Raw genomic sequence first — 7,434 nt, 5'->3', positions numbered from 1 at the left:
GTAAAAACCCTCGGAATCGGCGGCCTCTGCACTCGGGCGTGAGTCATAGAGCTTATGCTCAGACAAAAATGGTTGCCCAAAATATAAATGTAAATATGTAGCCGAAAATTTCTTGGAAAAATAAGAGTAGAGAAATGAGAGCTTAGAAGTTGTTCTTCTCTTCGTTGGTGTGCCTCTGAATGAGCTCCAAGCCTGCTTATATAGGTGAGGAGAAGTGTAACCCTCACTGAATTCAATGGACCGTTACGCACAAATCTTGTTTCCGTTACCCGCATGCAGTCGTTACAAAACGTGTAAAACGTGCAAAAATAAAAGCTTGAGAAGCAAAAAATGTGTGTGTGTGCAGTGCGGCGTGGCGGCGCGCGCGCGTGCGGGCGAGGCATGGCGAGGCGAGGCGTGGCGTGCGTGCGCGCGCACGCATGTGTGAGATAGATATGTAAAGCCCACAAAACCCAAAACACTATTCAAAGCCCAATAAGGAGAGAACCATTATATACCCTAAACTATTCATCTCATTTTCCAATATGGGACTATTCACAAAGGCAAAATTACTTTTTTCATGAACAAAGCATCCAACAGTCCCCCCCAAAAGGCAATATTAACTAAAAATTCAAAAATAATAAATCAATAAATAAATCACAAAATAAATATAGGTTGGGCAACCTTTCGTATCGTGAATTCGGGAGAGGTAGCTTTCGGCTTTGAACATTTCCTTAGTGAGTTCATCGCCACCTGAGGGACATAATGGACTAGACCTTGAATTAGGCCCCTTGGATCGGTATTGATAAAAACACACACAATACGTTTTCATCTATTGAGCTAAGCGGGTTGAGCGTTAAAGGCCATGCTCACAAAAAACCGACTCATAAGAGTTTCTAGGGGTCAGCCCTGCCCCCCCCAACCGCGGCCATCACGGTTCCTCTCACGTAGGTAAGTCCTCAAAGGGTACTACAGCTGTTTATTTAATACCCCCCCCATAATACACGCGTTGGACTTATTAAGAGTAAAACTCAGCCTAGCCAGCTGTATCATAAGAGCATCGTCATCATAGAGAAGGGGTAGTAGCAAATGCTACTAATGATATATAAATATATCTAGGTCGATGCTCCACACGAGAGTCACTTGTCCAGCTTGTTTCTACCACATTGAACCGACATTAGGACTACGTCCCTAAATAAGGGTTGGGTTGTCGCTGTCAGTGCCCTCATTTATGGGCTTAACCCCATCTCCCTCGATGAATCCAGAACCACACTCCTGGATAATCCCTTAGTCAAAGGGTCAGCAAGCTTTTTCTCAGACTTTACAAAGTCTAAGATCACAACTTTGCCTAACAGGCGTTGTACAGACTTATATCTTATTTGAATATATCTGTTATGTTTTTTATTTACATGTACTTGCTTTAGAAGCTCTATGGTAGATCTAGAATCAGAGTGAATGGAAATAGGAGGAGAGGGTTTAGGGACCAAAGGAAGTTCAGAAAGAAGATCTTTTAACCATTCGGCTTATGTGCAAGTAGTATCAAGAGCAATCAATTCAGACTCCATGGTGCTCGTGGCAATTACAGTTTGCTTACAAGATTTCCAGGATACAGCTGCACCACCAAAAAGAAATACATATCCAGATGTAGACTTTATACTGTTCAAATTCGTGACCCAGTTGGCGTCACTATACCCTTCTATAGCATCAGGGTAACCAGTGTAAGTCAAGCAATAGTCAATTGTGTCTTTCAGATATTTGAATACTCTTTCTAAGGCAGTCCAATGATCTTTGCTAGGGTTGCTAGTATACCGGCTCAGTCTTCCTACAGCATAGGCTATATCGGGTCTGGTCCAGTTGGATATGTAAAGAAGAGATCCAATCAGCTGAGAATACCTCAGCTGGGAGACAGGATCACCTTCATTCTTCTTCAAGGATATAGAAGAATCATAAGGTGTGGAAACAGATTTAGAATTATGAAAGTTGAATTTGATTAGCATTTTCTCAATGCTATGGGAAAGACTCAAAGATATTCCTCTAGTGTCTCTAGAGATTTTCATTCCAAGTATCATGTTAGCAAGACCTAAGTTTTTCATATCAAAGTTTTTGGAAAGATAATCCTTAACCTTTGAAATTAATTCAAGTGTTGTTCCAAAGATAAGGATATCATCAACATAGAGACAGAGAATGACATAGTTATTGTTTATCACTTTAGAATAGACACATTTATCGTGTTCATTCACAGTGAAGCCATATTGTACAATGACGTTGTCAAATTTCTGGTTCCATTGTTTAGGAGCTTGTTTAAGACCATACAAAGATTTAACAAGCTTACAGACTTTGTTTTCCTGACCCTTGGTAATGAGACTTTCAGGTTGGTGCATATAGATCTCTTCATCTAAATCACCATTCAGGAAAGCAATCTTGACATCCATCTGATATATGATTAGCTTATGTATAGAAACAAAGGCTAATAATACTCGGATAGTTGAGATTCGGGCTACAGGAGAATAGGTATCAAAATAATCAATGCCCTTTTGTTGAGTATAGCCTTTAGCTACTAATCTAGCTTTAAATTTATCTATGTAATCATCAGCTCTGAGTTTCTTCTTGAATATCCACTTACAACCAATAGGTTTACAACCTGGAGGTAAGTCGGTGAGTATCCAAGTATGGTTTTTCATGATAGATTTAATTTCATTATCAATGGCTTCTTTCCAGAAAAGAGATTCAGGTGAATCCATTGCTTCTTGGAATGAACTTGGATCACCTTCAACAAGAAAGGTAAGGAAGTCTTCTCCAAAATCCTTTTTGATTCTACCTCTTTTGCTTCTTCGAGGTTCAATATCAAGAGGTTGAGAAGAACTGGAGGATGGTAGATTAGAACGAATGGATGATCTGGGATTTTCTGAGATTTTAGATTTGAAAGGAAAGATGTTTTCAAAGTAGACTGCATCTCTTGCTTCAATGATGGTATTGTTGGATATGTCACTGATTTTAGAGTTGATGACTAGAAATCTGTTAACATTGCTATCTAGTGCATATCCAATAAAAACAGCATCTATAGTCTTAGAACCAATTTTTCTCTTCTTAAGTTCGGGAATAGCTACTTTAGCCAAGCAACCCTAAACCCGGAAGAAATTCATATTAGGAGATCTCCCCTTCCAATATTCATAAGGAGTTGTATCAGAATTTTTCTGGGGAATCATATTGAGAATGAAGTAAGGAGAAAGAAGAGCTTCACCCTAGAGATTTCTAGGTGCTCCTGAACTGAGTAACATATAGTTCACCATATCCATTAGGGTTCTATTCTTTCGTTCAGCTACACCGTTAGACTATGGTGTATAAGGAGCAGTAACCTCATGAATAATATCATGTTCTTGGCAATATTCGGTCATATGATTTGAGGTATACTCTCCCCCATGATCAGATCTTAGAATCTTGATCTTCCTGTCAAGTTGGTTCTCAGATTCAGCTTTGTACATCTTAAACCTATCTAAGACTTCATCTTTAGTTTTGAGAAGATAGGTGTAACAATATCTGGAGTGATCGTCTATAAAAATCACAAAATACCTCATACCCCCTCGGGTGAGAACTCAGTTTGAGTCACATACATCACTATAAATTAATTCGAGGGGTTCGGAGTTTCTAGTTATAGACTTGAAGGGTTTTTTAGTGTGTTTCCCTTGAACACAGATTTCACACTTAGATGAGGTATCATAAGAAGATTTGGGAATAAGGTTTAATTTACTCATTCTCTGCAAGGTTTGAAAATTGACATGTCCAAGTCGTCCATGCCAGACATCACAAGATTCTCAACAATTTGTATAACAAAAGACTCAGAAATTTCATTAGAACTGGAATTGATTACATTGAGTTTGAAAAGGCCATTGCAGATAAAACATTTTCCTATGAAAACATTACTCTTTGTAATCACAAATTTGTTAGATTCTTTTGCAATCCTATAACTATCTCTAAGAAGAAGAGATTCACTAATCAGATTGCGACGGAGAGAAAGAACATGATAAACGCCTTGCAGATGAAGAGCTTTCCCAGAAGTCATGGTGAGCTCTATAAGTCCACTTCCTATTATTGATTTAGTGGAGTCATCTGCTAAGCTTATGCTTCCTCCACTTGATTCCTGATAATTTAAAAACCAAGAGTGATCATTACAGACGTGGATATTTGCTCCAGAATCCAAATACCAATCAGTGGAAGAAGTTAGAGAATTTACAAGACGAGATGAAGAGGCTAACCTGAAAGAGGTTGGATTCATTTCAATCATATTAACTTTGTTGGATCTATTTCCTTTAGGAGCAGGTTTAGCCAATTCCTTCTTCCGAAAGAAACAGTTGGGAGCCATGTGGTTGGTTCTACCACAGACAAAACAGAACTTTCCATCAGACTTATGGCTGGAAGAATTGGGATTTAGTTTGAAGGAAGATTTGTTGAAAGATTGTTGATTTTTCTTGAATTTCTTTCCTTTGGGTTTGAAATTCCTAGATTTAGGCTTATCCTCTACCAAGTTCACTTTAGCTTTTGTTTTATTCTTGGTGTTGGAATTTTGCCTATGCTGGTCTTCAATACGAATAGCCTTGAGGGCTTCAGTTAAGGTTAGATCTTCTTGCTTGTGTCGGAGATCTCCAGCAAATCTAGACCAGGAGGGAGGAAGTTTATCAATCAAATAGGAAACTTTATAATCGTCAGTAAAAGTGTTTCCTTTTGATTGGAGATGACGGAGGAAATCTAGGAATTCATGAATTTGTTCATTAATGGGCTTATCATCAACCATCATGAACTTATTGAAGGAGGAGGATGTGAAACGCAGAATTCCTGCATCATCATAGCCATATTCTGCTTCAAGAGCATTCCATAGGTCTTTTGCACTTTTGAACTCATAGTATATGTCATAAAGGTTGTCCGCAAGTGTACTAAGAATCCTATGACAACAATGATAGTTGATTTTTTCTGGTTTCATAGAGCTAAAAAAGGAGCTATCACCAGAACCAGAAGTGGAAGGAGCATGCTGTGCAGGATCAGGAGTCAAAGGTTGAGAACCACTAGTAGAAGACTGAGGAGTGTCAATAGTAGATAAAAGACCTAAGGTAGTGAGCCAGTATTTCATCTGATTAGCCCACCGTTTATAGTTGACACCGGTGAAATTCTCAGGTTTGACACTTTTTGAATGATCAGGAATTGTCATAAGTCCAATTTGAGTTTACTAGTCTAGGTAGATGTACTCTGATCAAATACAGGATTTTATCAATACTTCTAGACCAGAAACTTAATTAAACATGCTCTTAACCAAAAACTCTAAAAGTGAAAAGATTAAAGTTTTACTCGGGTAGTTTGGCCAGGTAAGGATAGTACTAGAGGTTGATCAAAGATCTATTAAGTACCTCGTTTCTTGCAGAGCGCTTTACACAACCCTTAAACATTGCCTTAGACACCAACTAATCCAAGAAAACTTGAACCGGTTCACTTAAAGATTTTTTGTTTCTTTACTATATATATGAAAAGTGACAGATGCAGAAATTGAGTACAGAAGCAGCAAAGAAATTTTTTTTAACTAATTTAGATGCAACAAATTAAAACAATTAACTAATACAACAAGTAATTACAATATATGAAGATTCGGGTGAACAATCATCTCGATGAACAGTAAATATTTTTTTTGATTTAAATTAACAGCAAGAAATTTTGATTAATCTTCTAAATTGTTGTTAAAACAGGAATATAATAATATAAAATCCAAATTAAAGAGTTAGAAAATTCAGGCCTGATCGGGAACAGTCGTGATGTCACTGCCCTAGAAGATTGAGGACCCGCCTATCGCCCTGGCGCAATCTGTCCCCTCTCCCCTAGTGATAAAAACCCCCAAAATCGGCCGGTCTCTGCACTCGGGCGTGAGTCACAGAGCTTATGCTCAGATAAAAACGATTGCCCAAAATATAAATGTAAATATGTAGCCGAAAATTTCTTGGAAAAATGAGAGTAGAGAAAGAAGAGAGCTTAGAAGTTGTTCTTCTCTTCGTTGGTGTGCCTCTGAATGAGCTCCAAGCCTGCTTATATAGGCGAGGAGAAGTGTAACCCCCGCTGAATCCAAGGGATCATTACGCACAAATCTTGCTTCTGTTACCCACATGCTGCGGTTACAAAACGTGTAAAACGTGCAAAAATAAAAGCTTGAGAAGCAAAAATGTGTGTATGTGCAGTGCGGCGTGGCGCGTGCGGGCGTGGCGTGCGTGCGCGCGCGCGTGTGTGAGATAGATATGCAAAGCCCACAAAACCCAAAATACTATTCAAAGCCCAATAAGAAGAGAACCATTATATACCCTATACTATTCATCTCATTTTCCAATGTGAGACTATTTACAAAAGCAAAATTGTCTTTTCATGAACAAAGCATCCAACATTTTTAAAAACGGACGTTTTTAAAAATGTGTCCTTAAAATTAATATATTTGTCATTGAAATTGCTATTGATTCTCCAACTCTTAATTAATTTCAAAATAGCTTAAAATTTGGTGGACCCAAAAGCAGTTTCAATGATTTGAGGGACTAATTTTAAAATAACCTTTAATTTAAGAGGCCGGGGAGAAATTTTAATGATTTGAGGGACAAATTGAATATATGAAAGAGTTGAAGATTTTAAGGAACTAATATCGAAAAAAACACAATTTACAAACCTCGTTGTTTTGCAATAAATAAACGTAAAGCATCTAATCTCTCCTTTAAAAAAAACATCTATTTGGCCAGCGACGCGCGTCCCATTTCCCATTATGACAGGGGCACATCTCTAACCACAACCCCAACCACACATACCCTCTCATTTGCTACAGTATACCGAACCCCGTATGGGATTTTAAATTTTAAAATCTAATATGAGATCCGATACACGGTAGCAACGAGAGAGAGGATGTCGTTGGGGTGTGCCCTAGTGCCACCGGTTGGAGTTGTCCTTCAAAACAAATATATCTACTATTCCATTGGCCCACAGTCCCAAATATGCCTATTCCTCGGGCCCCACCATAAATGAAGTGAAATGAACCAATCTCCCGCTGACTTGCGCAACAAGTCGTAAATTCCCAAATCACCCCTGCGCGCTGGCGCTCACCACGCGTCACCTCCCACGCTCCCCTCTCTCGCGTACGTAACACCTTTAACGCACGCCCTCGCGCAATCAAAACCCCCCAGCTATTCACCACCTGCCGCCTTCGTTCCCCCTTCCTTTCTTTCTTATTTTATTAATTCTTGACATTATTTAAAAAAAAAACAAAAACAAAAACAAAATAAATTCACCAGCAACAACCGAGCCCCCCAACTTTCTTCGTGAAAATAAAAAGGCTAAATAAATGACTCTTACGGCCCTCAGTCGCTCTTCATCTCGCCTAACTTCCGCTCTCTCCGCCGCCGCTGTTAGATCATCCCCCTCTTGCTTAACCTTCACCTCCTCGGT

This window comes from Asparagus officinalis, chromosome 4 (genome assembly GCF_001876935.1).
Source record: "Asparagus officinalis chromosome 4, Aspof.V1, whole genome shotgun sequence".
NCBI lineage: Eukaryota > Viridiplantae > Streptophyta > Magnoliopsida > Asparagales > Asparagaceae > Asparagus > Asparagus officinalis.
This window is presented reverse-complemented; position numbering follows the sequence as displayed.